Source organism: Pinus tabuliformis, chromosome 2_1 (genome assembly GCF_031772625.1).
Source record: "Pinus tabuliformis cultivar Carrire ecotype Pingquan chromosome 2_1, CPIR1, whole genome shotgun sequence".
Lineage (NCBI taxonomy): Eukaryota > Viridiplantae > Streptophyta > Pinopsida > Pinales > Pinaceae > Pinus > Pinus tabuliformis.
In genome coordinates, this window is record NC_142299.1 from 784,053,472 (window position 1) to 784,072,903 (window position 19,432).

Sequence of the window (19,432 nt, forward strand, 5' to 3'; positions counted from 1 at the left end):
TCCGGCCCAAGACTCTTATCCTTCTTGAACCATTTTAACGTACCTTCAAGTTCCCCAGAGGTGACCAGAGCATATAGCTCTTCAGCTTCTTCATCGTTGACAAATCTTGGAAAATGACCAGCCACATTGATAATATCAGCAAGATTTGCTCCAGGAGGACTCTTGTATAGATTCCGGAAGTGATTAGTGCCCAGGTGAGAGAGCTTGTTGAAAGAGTCAGCAAATCCTCCCTCAGGTAAAGGAAGTTTCCATATGGTATTTGATACCTTTCTCCCCTTTGCATAATTTTGATAGAATCTGGTGTTATCATCGCCAGCTTTCAGCCATATGGCTCTGCTCCTTAGTCTCAAGGACTCCTCGCGCTCCTTTAGGATGTGAGCCTTCTGATTTTCCAATTCTATCAAATGTGCTTTATCTGCTGCAGTGATGAAACCCAGACTTCTTTCATCAAGTAAAGAGCTCAGCTCAGATTCAATTTGGGTCAGCTGAGAGTTCTCCCGAATTAACTTCTCTCTAGCCCAGTTTATAGAGAGATGTTTAAGCTTGGAAAGGTTATTACAAAAACCTTTCGCCAAAGATTCTGCTTGATTGATGGGGTTGGCAGACCAGAAACCCGTAACTAAACTGATGTATGCAGGGTCCTGCAACCAGACATGGTTGAATTTAAAAGGGGCTTTAGGCTTATGATGAGGTCCCAGGATTTCCAGATATATAGGAGAGTGATCCGATAAGCCCCCTGAGCCCACCCATTGTTTGTAGTGGTGAAGATGCTGTAAGAGTGGGCTCTTCATTAAAAATCGGTCTAGTCTGTGGGCCAGAGCAGCTTCTCCCACCCTTCTGTTTCTCCAAGTGGGAAGGGGTTTGTGCATGGGGACATCTACAAAATTTGTTTGTTCCAATAGATTTGTCATGTACCCCGAGATAGCATCCACCTGGGCTGAAGACCCCCAAGATTCCCTGAAACCCAAGGAAAAATTTAAGTCCCCTCCGATGATGATGTGATCAGAAGCAAGGATCGAGAGGGTTAAAAAATGTTGCCAAAAATGTTCCCTCTGATGACAGGGTCCGTATACATTCACGATCCTCAGATTTTTCCCGAGCTCAGCTGAGAAGATATCTATGCCCATGAAACCTGAGCCTCCCCAAGAGGCATCAACCCTGATGGAGCGAGGGTTGTAACTAATGGCCAGTCCCCCAGATCTCCCTACAACATCCATAGCCACAAAAGACCATCTCGGGGCCAGAGATTGTAAGGCACGGGTGATGTGATCAGCCATGCCAAGAGTTTCTTGTAGCAAAATAATGTCAATCGGTTCTGCCTCAAAAAGTCTCTGTAGGGCTAGTTTCTTGGAGGCACTAGCCATGCCTCTGCAATTAAAAGACAGACACTTCATGGGGGAACTCCTCTCGGGGTATTCACTGCTCTAAGAACCCCGTCAAGTGTGGATTGGCGGCCAGAGGCTACCTCTGCCCCAGCTCGCTTGATAGCTTTGGAGAGATCAGACTTTCTACCCCGGGATGGCAGAGGCACAGAGCCTGGTATGGTAAGGCCTAAACCAGATTGACTAACCAGGGTACCATTTGCAGGGGTTCTGGAGCGGAGGAAATACTGATGTGAAGATGAAACCCCAGAGGATGATGGCGAGATGGAGGATGTAGAAGGTGATAGGAGAGAGGGGGCAGTAGTGGCGATAAGGGGAGGGGTCGACATGATGCAATGTGCCATGGATGTATGGACTGAAGATGCAACAACAGATGTGCTATAAACAATTGATGAGGAAGGAGAGATTAGAGAAATACCCGAGACTTTCGCGGCCCCAGCAGCAGCCCGAGCCCTGGTCAGCGGCGGCGATGGTGGCCTGTGTCCCGCCTCCACCGACTTGTGCGTGGGAGAGATCACCAAGGGAACAGGTTCCATGGCAGGGGGACGAGAACCCGCTGGTGAGTTTACTCTGGAAGGCGCAAGTGTCGTCTTTGGGGAATCCTCTGATTTCCTGTTGAGCGGGCAATCTTTGAATAGGTGTCCCACCTTGTGGCAACGTCTGCAGCAAAAAGGAACCCCTTCATAATCCAGGATCTGTACCCTGATATACTTCCCCCACTGAAGCGTAATCTTCTCCTCCAGACCCTCGCGGGTGTCCAAGTGGACCAGAATGCGAGCTAGAGTTCTGTTTTTTGATTCAACAAAGGTGCGATCATGGTCCAAATATGTGCCTAGTGCATTTCCAATCCGGATAAAGACTTCCTTGCACCAGTAATGTAATGGGAGTCCTGGCAATCGAACCCAAAGGGGTCTTGCCCCGATTTGTTCTCGCTCAGGGTCAAACAACGGGCTCCACCGCTTGAGTAGAACTGGAGCCATCTCGATGTGCTAGTACCTGGCAAGAACCAAATCAGTGTAGTTTTCCTTCGCAAAGTGTAAAGAGAACCACCCCCTGGGCAGGACATGAACCTCTGGCAATTCCTTCAGAATTCCTCCCCAAATCTCCTTGACCCATTGAGTCAGTCTGTTGGCCGAGTACGCCCTACCTCGCACATGTCCAACTAGCACCGTACTAGCCATAATAGCAGCCTCCCCAATAGCAGAGGTCTCGCCGAACCTGATGGTAATATCCTTTGTGGTAGCCTTTACGCACTTGGTCTTTCTCTTACCCGAGCGAGGAGCAGAAGGGTGGTCGACCAAAGGGTTTGGGATGCCTTCCGGGGGGGTAAGTTTTGCAGATTTAACCCTCACCGCTGGGGTTTCAAAACAACCCGACGGCAGATGGGCCGAAGAAGGAGGGTTTACCGCCACAGAGACCGGGGTGTCCACAGGGGGAACAGAGAAGAAAGTAGAAAAGGACGGGTGAGGGTCGAAGGAGGGCGAAGGGGGGGTGTTCGCTGATAGAATGTGCAGGGTGCCCGGTGAGAGGGGAGGGATATCCAAAGCCGGTGAATCAAGCGAGAGCGACCCCGAGGGAGGAGGCACAGAGCAATGCTCAGGGAGAGTGACCACAGGCGAAGGTAAGGGCGGTGGCGGTTCAGGAACTAGAACTGATGCAGAAACCGTCGATGAGAAACAAGGGTTTCCAAAAATAACCCGGTCCGGAAAGGGATCCTCGAAATAATCAACTTCTTCATCCTCCATAGTGTCCCCCATAATCCCAACCAGAAAACCACAGCCGAAAGTGACGGGCAAGGTAGAGCGGTAAACGGCGGGCAACAGAAAGCGATGTCGGTACAGGGTTCATGCAGTCTGCAGTAAATTGCAGTAAAAACCCCTTAGGGTTTTACCCTAATCCCGCACGAACAACCCCCAAACTTCCCCTGAAAATTTCAGATTGGCACATGGTTTCCTTATACAAGGAACAACGAAGTATCTCAAGACAAATCTGTGAGGCTGATCGAATTCCTTAGTAGCTAATCACTAGGACAAATCATAGTACTGGTGGCCAAATTTCTGTGGAGACTTCTCTGAAACTTTTCCAATCCCAGAGGTTGATAAGAGTGGAGTGTGAAGTACCCTTGAGCTAGGCGGGGTTCCTGTGAACAAATTATAGTGCTGGACAGTGAAACTCCCTGAGGCTGGATCCTTTAAGTCCAAACTTTTCTCAGAAGGACAAAACCCTCCTGTTGCAGCTGAGACCACTTGAACTCTGAAACACCGAAACCCCACATCTAAGGCAGGGTCTAGGACATCCAGTGCTCGTAGTCCGAGTCTTTTTGAGGCTGAGCGAGACTTTTGGGAATCTTCACGTGGTTCTTGTAACACATTGGGCATGTTTTGCAGATAATAATATCATTTGCTACCCTATGAAAACGAAGGGTTTCTGAAGCCGATTTCTACAGATCCAAGGTCATGGAATATAGTGTGGGTCCTGTAAGTTGTAACTAAGGAGAAATAATTCTTGAAGATGTGTGAGTGTCTAACTTGCAATAAATTTGAGATATTGAGGTGGAGTATGGACCAAATATAAGGCTGATTCTTTGCCTGAAGTAGACGTCAATTTTTTGTCTACTCCAAGACTGTCGGATGGTAACCTTGACCTGTAGCAAATTGGATAATTATTGATAGAGGTCTTGATCTAAGTTTGTCATCTGTTGGGGCAACTTACGAGCAAAAAAAGGGTTTAGAGAGCTCTGAAGATAGCCGCATACTGAGAAAGGAAAATTATCAGTCCTAGTTGGGTATGTTCTGGATAATGGTAGTAGAATAGTTTCCATAGTTGTGGATCAAAATAATTGAGATTTGATTTGCATAGTATTTTAAGCTTGTGGAACTCATTTATACTAGAACTGTTGAAACTGGGGGCTGTATTGGCATTATTGGATTGTTACAACATTGTGTTGAATGTTACTGTGGAACAGTGACATTGTGTTTGGAGGATATTATGTTGTACCGCTGAAGGGACTGTTTGTTTCACCACTTAATTGAGCAAATAAATTTTGAAACCCTAGTACAAAATTACCCTAGTATAGTACAGATTTTCAAAATGAATTTGTAAACAATATTGCATAACGAAAGAGGCCTAAAATCTTCAAATGAAATGGACAATTGGGCCTGTTGAGTTATTAGAAAAACCCTAAAGCAGAACAGTTTATGAGCACAACAAATTATGTTGATTTCAAACATCTCGTGATCCACTTAACAGTTTGCAAATCCATATTTATTTGTAGAAGCAACAACTTGAGATATAATCAATTCACTTTACCATAAGCTTTAGGCAGATCAATTTTCATCTAAATTGCTAGAATTTCTGGACCTTGATTGTATGCAACCAGTGTTGCCGGGGAGCGTCCCCCCCCGATCCCTCTCCCAATCCGCGCTCTGGGTGGGAGCGACTCGGGAGCCCCCCCCGATATCTCTCCCAATCCGCGCTCTGGGTGGGAGCGACTCGGGAGCCCTCCCCCGATCCCTCTCCCAATCCCCGCTCTGGGTGGGAGCGACTCGGGAGCCCCCCCCCCCCGATCTTGCTCCCAATCCGCACTCCAGGTGGGAGCGACTTGGGAGCGTCCCCCCCCGATCCCGCTCTGGGTGTGAGCGACTCGGGAGCGCGCCCCCTAAAAAAATTTGCGCTTCCTGCCTTTTCGGGAGCGTTTAGCCTTTTTGCAAATATTTTTTACAGTAATGTTCGAAATGAAATTTTTTTTCAAAGAAATAAATAAATTTTGAGTGGGACAACTTAATGATCAAGCCTATGGCCCTAGTATTGATATGCGATTCATGGTAATGTTAAATTCTTAAAGTAAAAGTGACATTCTCCTTAATCTTCATTTTCATCCTTTTACTTCATTTTTTAACATTACCATGAAATGACTCAGGATGTTTGAGAGTGGTTCTGACCTCATTGGATTTCATATGGAGAAAGTAGAATTTTAGATTTCATTCAAAATCCAACAAACTTATCAGTTTTTCAAGATTTCAGGATTGGGGGATTGCAATGTTTCCATTGAATTTTGTCATGTATTAGGGTATGGAACTCGTATTTAATCAAGAGCACCAATCCCTCTATGTACCTTGATGTTAGTGACATTGGTTGTCAAACTCCTCTATCATGACCCTCCTAAAAATGTACGCACCACTCAAACAAAATCTTGACTTGACATGCTATGCTTTTTCTATCTTATGTTAATGCTTAGAGGGTGATATTAATGACAAAGATCCCTATACAGATATAGAGGTAATGACAAAGATACCTCTGGATACTAATGCTTAGAGGGTGATATTAATGACAAAGATCCCAGTTTTCCAACAAGACTAAAAAATGTCTAGATACAGATATAGAGGTAATGACAAAGATACCTCTGGATACTAATGCTTAGAGGGTGATAATAATGACAAAGATCCCGATTTTCCAACAAGACTAAAAAATTAGACATTTCTCGTGGTGGCAAGAGGCCCAAGCATAAGAAATAGATAATAGATTTACTTGTCTTTTCTAGTTTCTAGTAGTTTTTATAACTATTGACTCTTTCGTATTTATTATTATATTTTTTTAAACAATATATGACAATTTAAGTTTGAAGTTGGCAATTATAACTCATTAGTAATGAATTATGAATATGATGCTTCATGAAAGTTGAAAGTTGTTTCATTTCATTTTATAACATTTCATTTCATGTTAGATATTATTTGTTGTAATGGTTACACTTAGCTTACAAGTACAACTTTGGTGATCAATGATGATAAATGTTATATATTGAATTTTGAAAGCTTGAAACTTTAAGATTGATGAATCCTGAGACTCAATATCTTGTATGTTACTATGTTACTAACTTGTGGACGTGGTTGATGAAGGTTATAACTTCTAGATGATGGTTGTTATATGGTTCAATCTATGTTTTTTATATCTAATTCATCATTCTACATGTTTTTGTTGACATATATGTATCAAAATATAAATAATATAAATATATATATATATTATATAAAAAATGCTCTGCGATTCGCTCCCAAATCGGGAAATTGGGAGCTTCTGAAAATGTCGCTCCCGCTCCTTGCTTTCGCTCCCGCTCCCCGCTTTCACTCTCGCTCCCAAGTAACATTGTATGCAACTCTTCCTGTGCTATTACAACAACATCATGAATTTGTGTACTGTAAATAAAGGCAAATTGTTCATCTGAAATAAAACCAGACAAATACCTTTAAGCTTGTTAGCAATGATTTTTGAAATAAGTTTGTAAACAATATTGCATAATGAAATAGGCCTAAAAGCTTCAAATGGAGATGGATCTTGTCTTTTTGGGATTAGTGCTATGAATGTGGAATTCAAAGCTCTAAGAATCTTCCCTGACATCCTGGATTTCTCAGCAATTCTTGGGAGATCCCCCGCTAGAAGAACCTAAAAGCCTAGAAAAAATTCCACTGTCCACCTGTTTAGGTCCAAGTTCTTTGCCTTTTTGAAAGAGGCTAAACCAAATTTTAACTCATCTTTGTTCATTTCTGCATCCAATTCCATATTCATACTCATATTATTTTCATTACGTCTCCAATGTTGGCATTCTTAGGATACTTGAAAAGGTTTTTAAAATCAACAACCTTTTGAGTTTCTCAATTTCAACAATATCTCTGAAACACTCGGCCCTAGATCCATCAACTTCGCTTGTTTCCCAGATATTGTTTATTTTCCACCTATAATTTGCAGTTGCATACTTACGAAAATATTTTGCACTCACTGTAATATTGTAAAAAAAAGTCATTTTTCTGACAACAATTGCATTTAAAGGGAATTTTCTCATAGTCCAACTTGGGTATATTCCCAATCAAGAAACTTTAGAGTGATAAGATTCTAGTAGATCTTTCCTTAGATCTCTTTTTATAAGAAATCTTGCACATGAATAATTTGTCTCATAATTCTGCCCAATTTATGAACCTCCCAATTTTTATTTCTAGTCATGTTGTCTTTGTTCCATTAATGCAATGGAAGGAATTGGAGATGGACACATACAAGGATGGTAGAGGGAATTTATTTTGTTGGGTCAAAATTCATATTCCATTGATTTAAGTATAGTGGGCACCCTGAAACTAAGACCCCTCTTAGAAAATTCAATCTTGATTCTTTTTGTGAGCAAATAAGTAATGTAAAAGCCTCTTCCACAAAGAAATGAGTAGATGGACCCTTTTCCCAATGAGACCCATGTTTTTAAGCTCCTTGAATCCAAAGTGGTTGTCTTTGGTCAATGGCAAGAGAACATTCCAACGAAGGTGTAAATAGATAAGATAAGATCCAATAACTTTAATAATGTCCAAGAAATGATGAGAAAGTAGGTCAATAGGACTATATATTACAACCCAATGGTTTAAAAACTATGGGAATTGCTCATAACACACTCTAAGATGCTAAAAGCTAGCCCAAAAATGGAAATGTACAATTATCAATTAAAAAAACAGGGAGTAGGGCGATCTAGGTGAAGCAGAGAGGGAAAATCCTAAGAGAAGCAAAGCCTGAGCTCAACATTAACTTCATCACTGGAAATACAATACAAGTAGAGGCAAATAAGGTATCCTTGTCTTCATTTATGACTGTGACTGACACAAAGCCTAATGATCCTTGATAGATAAGATAAGGTAATTTTATTAATGTCTAACTAGTGACCACAATAGTAGGTCAAAGGGATTGCTGAGTACAATGATGTCATTATAAAGCAGGAGCACGACAAAGACTCATATAAAAAGCAACATGCAAAAAGTAAAGTAAGGTAGAGTCAAGAGTGAGATCTAAGCTAAGGCATGAACAACCCTTGACCTCGAGCTTGAAAACCTATTATAGGGTGGAGATGTATAGGAGGAGAAGATCTAGGCATATAAGAATAACCAAAAGTAATGAGGTAGGTCTATCATGGAATAAACACATCTCTCCTAACATTCGAGGATTAAAAAAGGAAGCTTAGTATAGTATGATGTCTAGGGGGAGAATTGGTAGGATGCATGGATTGCCTGTTGTGCTCTTGTTGTATGGAAGAGGTAGTTCACTGTTGAGGCTTGGGGATCTTGTCTATTTCCCGGGAAGGGATCTAATCTGGTTGTGTTGTGGAAATCTAGTGGAATGGGGAAAATCCCCACTGGTTCACATTGATTTGGAGTTTGGGGCTGCGTTGATATTGGTTTGTCTCTTAGTGTGCCCCTTCCCAAGGGTAGCACCATGAAGTAGGAAGTGATATGTTGGGTAGAGTCTGGTCTAGTAGGATTGTAAGAGGTTGAAGAATGTCGGTTTGGATTGGTCAGAGTATTTGATGAAGCTAGTGAGGATATGAGTCCCCTTGAACAAGCAATGGAACCTACCCTTAATTTCATAATAGATGGGGCAACGAAAGATGTAGTGTGCCCCAGTCTAAATCTCACATAGATGGCATAGTAAGGAGATCCTATTTGATTGATTGATCTGGTGGTTCGTGTCTACCTAAAGTCTTTGAGAACCCAATCATAATTGGACTAGGGGGATGCAAAGCATGCATCCAATGGCAAAGTGTATATTGTGGTTGAACAATGAGTCCATCTCTCAGCATCATGCAGTGCTCAACATAGAAGGCCATCTTAGGGTGTAACCAACCTTGAGGTTTATCCCAAGTGATCTAGATAAACTGCTTGTAAATGTCATCCATGCTGATTTCATTCAACTCTTGTTTGGTAGGTAGGAGGTGGTCAGGTGCATTTAAGAAATATCTAAATGGAGGGAGATGGTAAACCTGAATGCCCATGGACGTTAAAAGATTTGAAACCCATGCAAACCAACGTCGAGGTTGTCTCCAAGAGCTAGAGAGGGCAATGGTCTCTAAAGAAAAATAGGCCAAGTATAGGTACCTGTCTCTCCCTTTCACAATGTTAGTGAAGCCTTGGATGCAATGCAAAAGAGATACCAATCTGAACAGTGTCTCAAGTCAAAAAGGTCAGGCCCCGAATTTTTCTAGGATGATGTGTCGAGGGATTTTGTGCCTGCATTTGATGATGTGCTGGAGAAGGATCTGGACTCTCTTGGTTGAAGTGAAAATTAGGCTCAAGTAAAGAAGGTCCCCATACCTCTTAAGCCACAAAAAATAATGGCTTGGAAGAGGGAGTCTTCAGGGACATCTTGGTTGAGATGTCTTGAAAATGGTGTTGGAAATACTATTTCTCGAGAAAGGCCAAGGATCTGTAACCCCTGTTGATCTGAGGCTTGAGGGCCAATTGAAAATGAAAGCAGAGTCCTGAAAATTGTGCCCCCAAGTATGTGTAGGTGTTGGTGATCTTGAAGAAGAAATGAAGGTCCAAAGTCTTCTTTAACCTATTGAAGATCAAAACCTTGGTTTTACCGAGGTTGATTGTCAATTGTCAAAGGTCACAAAAGAGAGCTAAGACATCCAATTGTCTCTATAACCCATCTGGAGATGACGTTAGGACCATGTCATTGAAAAAGAGAAGGATGGATATTAGAACCTAATGGAGGAGGTACTCGTCACTCTCTTGGATACGCTCGTGAAGAAAAGCCTCCACCACAATAATGTAAATCCCAAACAAGGTGGGGGATAGAGGGCAACCTTTTTTAACCCCAATGGTACTTCTGATGAAATCATACATCTTGTGAACTCTGCAGAGATGGCCCAAAAATTGACTTAAATAAATGCACGATGGCACTGGGTAGGGACTTGGAGATGCCAATGTCTTTGAGACTTTGGAACAAGGCTTTTCATGGGGCAGAGTCAAAACCTTTCCAAAAACCTACAAAAGGAACAATAGACTTTTGAAGAAAAATGCCGTACCTCCTCAACGATTGCTTAGAGGGTAAAGATGTGATCAGTGGTTTGATGAATGGGTCAAAATCCTACCCGCCCTCTAGCTTTCTTCACTCAAACCCACTAGAGAGCTTCATATGGAGAATCGTAGCATAGAGCTTCAAGAATGTGTGGCCCGCCATGATTGTCTTGTAGTTGTTGGGATTTGAGCTGGGGCTTGATTTGTGCATAAGGTAAATAATGTGACTAGACCATGTTGATGGAAAACTTGTATGGGCCATATGGTTGAAGTTTATGATTAAAGAACTTTTCCAGGAAACTCTCCTTGGTTGTTGCTTTGCTGCTGTTCATCACTTGAATGATCTCTTTGATTCACTGTGAGAATAAGAAGCATGAAGAGTGTGGAGAGGTAACCTAAATCTGGGCCTACCCAGGAGTATCACAGAGCACTTGGTTGAAAGGCTTTGCTGTATAATCTTGGGAGGAGCTTTGGAGCAAAATTATTTGTCGCTCATAACATCAGAGGTCAAGGGAAAGAACCTCTGGGTAGAAGTCTGGTTTGCTCAAATAAACCTGATGGTAGTATTTCACATGGCACAGACCTAGTGTTGAGGTGAAGGGTGCCTATTGTTTAGGTGGGGGGAAGTTTGCTCTCTCACTAAATTTGTAGTCAATGGACACAAGAAGTGGATAGTCCAATTGCTGCTTATAGCCACAAGCACCTGAGATTGAAAGAAAGAAGTAATGAGCTTGGATGCTCTTGGTTTGGAGAGGTCATGCGATGTTTTCTGCTTTAGGTTTTCTCCTAATGAAGGTAAAATGCAAGGCATCTTTTGTAAGGAAAATTCCATTGTGTCCGGGAACAAGTAGTGGAACCTCCCTTGAATCTTTTAGTAAATGCAGCATTTGAAACAAAGTATTCTTTAGACTTGATATTTGGAGATGGTACAACTAGAAAATCCTCTTAAACTATGAGATGTGGTCAGTTACTGTGGGAGTAAACCTGTAACTGGCTGAGGGGGATTTTGAGGCCTGAACCCGATGGTGTTGAATGTAGTTAGGACAAACAGTGAGACCATCCCGCAACTATATGAACTGCTCATAATGAAAGGTCATCTTGATGCCTAACATCTAAAGTTGGCGAGGCCCAAGTGCTTTGATTATATGTCTGATAGATGTCATCTCTAACAACCTTATTGATTTCTCTTTTATAGGAAGGAGATGACCAGGGAGCATCCAAAGAGTAATTAAAAGGAAGGAGGTGTTCTTTAGAAATGCCACTTATCTATAGAAGTGAAGTGCCTTTGGGAAACCAACTTTGTCTGCAACCAGAAAGGGCAATCTCATTGGAAGAGCTGAGAGTGAGATAAGGCTCAGGGGTATCTATCCTTCAAATAGATTGAGGGTCAGGTTTTGAACAATCCCTCAAAGAGAATCAAAATCTAAACTTGGAACTTGGTGCCATCTTTTAACTAGATGTGGATGATCTCTTTTTAGGAGTACTGTTTTTTGCTTGCTGGCCAATCAATATCTTGCATAAAATCCAACTATCTGTCTGGACTCTGATTGTAGAGGGATTGGTTCACAGACATATTTCTGAGATGGAGCGATGGAGCTCTCTTCAAAAATGTGGACATGGCAGGTCAGAGATTAGAGTTCACTATCAGACACCAGGAGTGAATACACCTACCTTTTCTTTGCTTATTCTTACTGCAGTTAGGCTTAGGGACTCTGGAACAGATATGAGAAGTTGGAGATCAGAGGAGCGAAGGCATCTGCCTTCCATTTTCCTATTGCCTGCTCCTAACAATTGCATTTGAAGGGAATCTGCTCATAATTTAACATTTCTGTGTTTCCCCAATCCCGATACTTAAGAATAATAGTTTCTGGTAGATCTTATTATAGATCCTTCTTTGACACAAATTTTGGCGTATGAATAATATGTCTCATGGGGTCTGCCCAATCTGTGAACCTCTGTTTTTGTTTCCAATCAGTTGCTTTTTGGTAAATGGAATTGAAGGATATGGGATATGGACCCATACAATGTTTTATCTGTTGGGTTAAAATTCATATCCCATTAATTTAAGTACAATAGGTGCCTAGAGTCTAAACCAAGGCTCCCTTTTGAGAATTTGGTCTCAATAATCTTTGAGAGCAAATAAAGTAAAATTAAAATCTCTTCTACAGAGGAAGGAAGAGATAGAGCTTTATCCCAATGAGATCAAGATCCATGAATATAAAAGGGCTGGGTTGGCAAGGGGCCACAAAACTTTCCAACCAGCGTAGAATCAGTGAGATTGGGGGCCAGATTTTGTGCAAGGCCTGGAGGGAGTTTGAAAGATAGAACTTCATGCCATATTTTAACACGACGTAAGTTATCCATCTTTTCATTAGGAGTCCTGTTTGTTTGCTTGCTAGGTAATCGGACTCATGAATAAAATCAAAGAATATGTCTGATTGTAGAGGAGAACCAATTGCAAGCATATTTGTAAGTGAGATGGCCAAAGCCTTCTAATGTTATGGAAATGACAGGTAGACATCCATAATAGACACTAGGAGCCATCACCCATACCTTCCCTTTGCTCGTGTTCCTACTGACTTTTTTAAAAATTAATCTGGAGAAAAAAACCGTAAATTTATTCATTTGATGATAAAATTACATTCTGTAGACACACCAACTGTGTGTATGCATTAGAAATCAGATTATATGCATATTGCATTCGGGCATACAAGCCTTGCGACTTGTGAAACAGTAAAAAACAGAAAATGCGGTAAAATTACGTAAAAGTGCCGGAGTTACTTATGTGAAAAATCACTAAGCTTCTCCTTTTTGGTTGTCTTCTTCTGAACTTTTTGCCACCCCCCAGGGTTGGGTTTTGCAATTACCATTGCCTGTTCTTTACGATCAGTCAGCAGGGGCACTTCTTTGCATGAGTTTGAACTTACAGAAGTATGTGTTCTCTTTGTGCCACCCACACCTTGGATGCTGTGTATTTCCTTGTTCTGTTGCTCTGGTACTGGGATCACTGATAGTACGGTTCTTTTCTTGGAGAACCTTTCAGTGCCGTGTTGATTCTCAGCCCCCCCACCCACTTGTGTGCCTTATTGATTCTGTACATCCACATTTGGAGGGTTCTCCATTGTTTCTTCTTCTTCTTCTCATGAAAGGCGAGGGTAAGAAACTGTCATCCCTTTGGCTTTTGGGATTATCTCTTTTTATTTTTTTATAACTTTCTTAGCCTACGGACATGTCTTTTGTAAATGTCCCGTTTGAAAATAGATACAACACTTGAATGCTGTGTTTTCCAAATCTAATGGTTGGGTCCACTAAAAACCAGTGTTGAAAATATCAGTATCGGCAAAATATCGACAAGGGTCTAGAAAACATCTTATCGGCAATATCGGCGAAAATATCGGCAAATATCGAGAAACATAAAAAATGCATAATATATTCATTTTTTTCCAGATTTTTAAACATATAAAACCATAACAACATGAAATAAACACATTGGCACATAAATATGAAGAAAGCACTGATATATATGATGTAGTGGATGTAAAATAAAAATGATACATCAAAGGCGATAACAAATCCTACTGATCGCTGATAATTGTCCAATCAAGGACTCAAATGCGGAGAACCAGTACAAAATAACATCACATATATAAAAGTATCTCATCATCATGAGTTATATGTAGCAAAACAAATAAAACTAACAACTATCTATCTGAGATCAGTTCCCTCTCCCCCATTTGTGGGAAAACATGATGGTCTGTTTGCCAGGCCTATCCCTAGCAGTAGAAGGCCTTGCCCCTGCACCTAATGTCAAATGATGATTGCTGGGAATGGAGTTGTGCGCTCTAATATCTATAACAGATGGTGCTAACGCTGATGCTCCCTCAGTCTCCTCCTCCCCCTCCTGCTCTTCCTTCTGCTCCTCCTCGTGCTGTTCCTCCCCCGAGTACTCCTCTTGCTGTTCCTCCCCCGAGTACTCTTCTTGCTGTTCCTCCCCCGAGTACTCCTCCTCTTGCTGCCCTTGTTCTAATGGTTCCTCTGGCTCTAACCATGCAAGTGACTCCTCCAATATGGGCACCTCAGACTCCACCCTCCACTGAGACAATACATAAATATTGTCTAAGGAAATGACATCTGGATCCATTGGTGTTTCTATTTTCTTCACTTGAAGTCAGAGATTGTAATGCATATACACTAAATCATTGAGGCATGAAAACTCCAACCTGTAAGAGTGTCAAAGAAACTAATGAGTCTTGACTTTTGACACTTGAGGGTCATAAATTAAAATTACAATAAATTTAATTGCTCAACTGAAGGTTGAAGCTCAAAGTTATACCTGTTGCGCTTTTTGAGTGTATTTTCTCAAATACACTCCAATTGTGCTCACACCCTGAAGAACTACAGGTTTGACTCGGGATTCTTATGGCCAATTTCTGCAAATTTGGTGCCCTTGCACCATAGCTTCGCCTCCAAATACCTACAACAAAATAAAGAAATAAAAAAGTCAAAAACTTAAAACATAATTAAACTTCCAAATAAAAGTTACATAATTGAATTTTAAAAATGTGGAATTACAAATAAGTAAATTCTAAATTGAAAATTCTAATGAGTGATAACTTGTCACTTATGTGGCATGAAGAGGGTCCTTTCCCTAATAGCATCATTAAAGCCAAATAGGCCAACACAATCCCGATAAAATGATATCTCACAATTGATTTTGCTACGAAGCTCAAGATCAGGGACCATCCTCTGAATACAGGAATGGAGCCCTTCCATCACCATGCCATCAAAATCAAAGGCGCATTTGTATGAAAATGTGGGGTTGAGGAAGAGTGCTATTGCATGAATGGGTCGATGAAGCATCCCTGTCCACTGACTATCAATCACATCCCATAACATCATATGTCTATCAAGCCCAGTATAACCCTTGTTTTGATAATAAGAACAAATGGCCTGCTTGGCCCTATCCATGGCCTATACAAACAAGCCATTGCAGGCTTGTCCCTATCTACCAATCGCAAAACCTTTACTATAGGTTCATTAACTGAGCACACTTCTTCTACTCCCTGCCAAAATGTGTCAGTGTACACCATTTTTGCAATGGCTCTCCCGTCCTGTCTCTTGCTGTATCTACAATCACGCCACTCATTAGAACAAACATTTGCTTCAACTCAAACTGGTATCGAAGCAAAAGACTGAAGAGTAAAAAAGTTGGTGGAAAAACGTGTGATTGCAGGACGCTGCAACTCCTTGTTTCTAGTGTATCTCCTTATGAGGCTAAGAACAAAAGCATGGTTATATATAAACTTGGGGACCCTCCTAGTCATAACAATCACCTCTTTGATGAAGGAAAGTTTCCCAATATCCTCAAGCAACAAATTGATACAATGTGTTGCACATGGAGTCCAGAACAATGTGCGGTGCCTCTCCATAAGCATCCCGCTGACAAACACATAATTAGCTACATTATTATGACTTGCACCACATTCTGCACATCAATCTCCCGGATGAACACATCTAACAACTCACATGTCATTGCTACATATTTTATATGTGCTCATGCATCTAATGATTTAATAAACATGGTACCTTTAGGACAATGTACCAAGAAATTTAGAAGGGTTCTACTCTTCCTATCTGTCCAACCATCAGACATCACTTTGGATCTAGACACTTCCCATGTTTGTTTCAACTCCGCCAAACTAGAGTCGATGCCCTGCTTTTCTACTTGGAGGATTGGCCCACGCAACTCCTCATATGTATAACTTTGTACCCTGGGTCCACAACAACAATAGCATCACACATTGGTTGCCAAAATGGATTGGTTTTGGTGATGTTGAGAGTTAAGTTTCTCCAGAAAAGACACCTCCCCATAACTCTATATGCTTCTTGCTTCTCCTTTTTCTTAACAATTGATTTTATGGAAGGTTGTGCTCCATGTCCTGTTCGTGAAACAAAAAATGATGACTTCCCACTCCATGAACATTAGCACTAGCAGGTGACCCTGTGGAACCCCTCCCACTACCCTTAGCCTCAAAATCAGAAGAAGTGTCGCGAAAGATCTACTTGCACGTTCAACCTTGTTTTTTTTTGCCTCTTCCTTCTTTCTATCTTTTTCATCAATTGCTTCAAGAGCTTTTTGTATAAGCTCCGCACTAGAAACCGTACAAAGCCCAACATCATGTCCAGGGAGTCTAGCTAGATGGTATTTCAATCACGTAACCCCTCCTGTCATCTTGGTCCCACATAATTTGCATGATAGATATGCTCGATTTGTCCCACCATCAGGCTCCCCATACTCCCAAAATGGGTCCAAGGCTTTTGGCATATTTATAGTGAACTAATTCAAACCTAGGGCACCAAAAAAACAAAAAATTGGCATTAAACACCCATACACAAAAAATAATAAGTAATAACCACTTCATTTAAAAAAATATTTTTTCTTACTAAATTATTTGAAATGTGAATGAAAAATGAGGGTGCATAAGAAAGTTAAAAAAGATAATGAAGCTTGCTGTCCAAATATAGAGAAAATCCTTGCATTGGCTCATGGGTATGAAAATCATAGCAAATGGAAAAAACAAAGAAGCAAAATGTTGGTAGGCAAAGAGGTAAGCAAGCATAACTTTAAATCTATGAAAAAAATCATTAACATAGGGTTTTTTAAGAACATACTTGTTAATGGAAGAAATGAAGTTTGTCTCACTGATCTTCAATATTTGATCCACAATTTTTTTTAGTTGGTGGTGATAATCACTATTTGATCTTCAATCCCTCCTTGAAAACCACCACAAAGCTCTTCCCCTTCCTTCTCCAAGACTAAGAAACCAAAATGAGCAAATAAAACTACCAAAATCGCTTTTCTAGCCATGGCCCAGCCTGCCTGGCATATTTAATGTCGTAGCGCGATATTTTGCCGAAATTTCGGCGATATTTTCAGGCAAGAAAATATCGTGATATTTTCTCGGCATATTTCGGCTTGCTGAAAATATTGCGATATTTTCATATTATCAACACTGCTAAAAACTATTATGAGTCATGTGAATGCGATCAGGTAGAGCTTTACTAAGGTCTACCTCTACACAGATTTTGGAAAAAGTGAAAATTCCTTTTTCCAGTTCTTTCCAGATCCATCTTTATAAATTTTCCCAGTGTATTTCAATTTTCCAATGCCCTCTAATACTTGGTGATGCCACAGAGGGAGGGGGAGGTTGTGTAGTCTCAACCATTACGACATTTTTGAGACTACCATTGTGGTATCATTGAACTCCGAAAAACATGGAGTTATTAAGAGACTTGCTTTGCCCCAAAACCATGCCCCCTCATTTAGAGTGAATTCTAGATCTTTTTGTGTGTCAAATTGTACAATAAAGAATCCACTAGAGCATAATTAAATAACATAGTTGGGGGTCCAGGTGGTGAATATCCACTGATGAAGGTCCTCCGATTTGGGCCATAAGCCATTGAATCTGTAGATAACAACTCTAGATTGGAGAATGTTGAAAAGACCATTTACCTCTGGTAGATTAATTGCCATTGTTGGTGCATGTTCTTTCTATTCAACGATGTAAGGTCCTGGGATATTTTGGATTGGATCAGATGGGTTGCATGTCTTCCCTTTCACTGCATCCTTGAATGAGCTTGATTCACTGGGGTTTTTGGATCAAATGACTTCTTTATGTGATGTTGATCCAACTGGAGTTTCTGGAACTCCGAGCTCCACTTGTATTCGGGTTTTTGAAGCCTGTAGCTCCACTCTGCAGCCACAAATTTAATATTATTGTAGAATCCTTTGCCACACCATAACCTATCAGCTGGAGGGAATCCTGGAGCACTTTACCTTCATATAACAAAACTTGGAGCGTTGCCGGAATTCCCATGTCACTTTGAATGCTTTGCTTCAGGTGTTTCACTAGATCTGAGCCCCAGATCCATAAGAGAGATGTGTTTCCATTAATATTTTTGATGAAAATCTGGTATTTTCCTTCTTCTATCTGTCTTTTGTCTAGATCTGGAGATGAAAGGCTGAGAGGAGACTCATGGACGATGGGATGTGGAAGACATTGTTCTATCAGATTGGCCCCAATTTGAGAATCACGAAGCGACAAGGCTTGTGAAACCAACGGATCCGACGATGTAAAACTCCACAAAAAATCTTGATCCCCCCTCATTCCATTGGCTACCAGACATAAGAGGAGATAGGGATCTAGAAGAATCAAATACGATCCATCTGCACAAATATCATTGGTTCGAAAACGATCTTGATAAACTGGTGTTAGCAGAATGCTCATGCATGCAAAAGTCTGCTTCCTCATGAGGTGTCATACCACCCTGTGATTCTGGCTGCCACCAAAGAAGTCTGGCCCATCAGTGTTTTCACTTTGGAGACCTTCTGTGCTAACAATACCCCAAATGGTGTGATCTGTGCACAATCTGCACCAGACTTCGAATAAATCCGTCGCCATCCACTCTAGTTTCGGCCAAGAAACCCCAAACTGCCTGCGATTAGGATCTCACTGATCAGTTATGGGTTCCTTTTTTAAAACAAGATCCTTGTTGCTTGGATGTGGGCGATCCATTTGTTTGTGTGGTCTGTAGAAAGACCCAGCCGCAAGCGACTGGAGAACAATTGCATACGACAACAAAGATATTTCGTGGACTCCCGCCACTCGCCATAACGTCTTCGCTCCATGGTTCATGATTGATGGCGACATCCATGAGAAAACCTGCAAACAGTGAAACCCTAGCACAGCTCCACTTCTCCATCTGTTCCTATTGACAGTTATATTAAGATAAATTATAATCTCATGAGGGCCTGGAATAAATTTTGCCTTTAACAGCTTTGATTTCTATTGTAAATGCTTTTATTATTAAGAGGGAGGGACTGAGTGCCCTGATTTCTGGACTGTTGACATTTTTAATGTAGAGCATTTTGAAATTGAAGTTCAGTAATGTCATTTTTAGGTCAGGAATTTGCCCTCTGTAGCTAAAGTCCCTCATAAAATAAGGATTGTCTGTGGAAAGTCGCATTAGTTTGTTATTGTTAACCTATTGTATTTGTTATTTATACGACTTTGGTAAATGGCAATAAGCTTGGGAGCACAAAGCATAAAGTGTATTTTATATTATGATTGCGGATTTTGTAGCAACAGGTAGTACAAAGGCAATTTATGGAAAGACCTCTACTGTATTGACATGGTCTTTAGCTGTATTTATATATTGTTTCTT

At 41.1% G+C, this 19,432-nt stretch overlaps 1 protein-coding gene across 1 annotated transcript in view; it reads left to right on the forward strand.

Annotated features, from left to right (window-relative positions):
• The window catches only part of LOC149202909 (uncharacterized), a 45,878-nt gene that overhangs the window by 16,651 nt on the left and 9,795 nt on the right, over positions 1-19,432 (forward strand). The gene's annotated exons all lie outside the window — the stretch shown is intronic.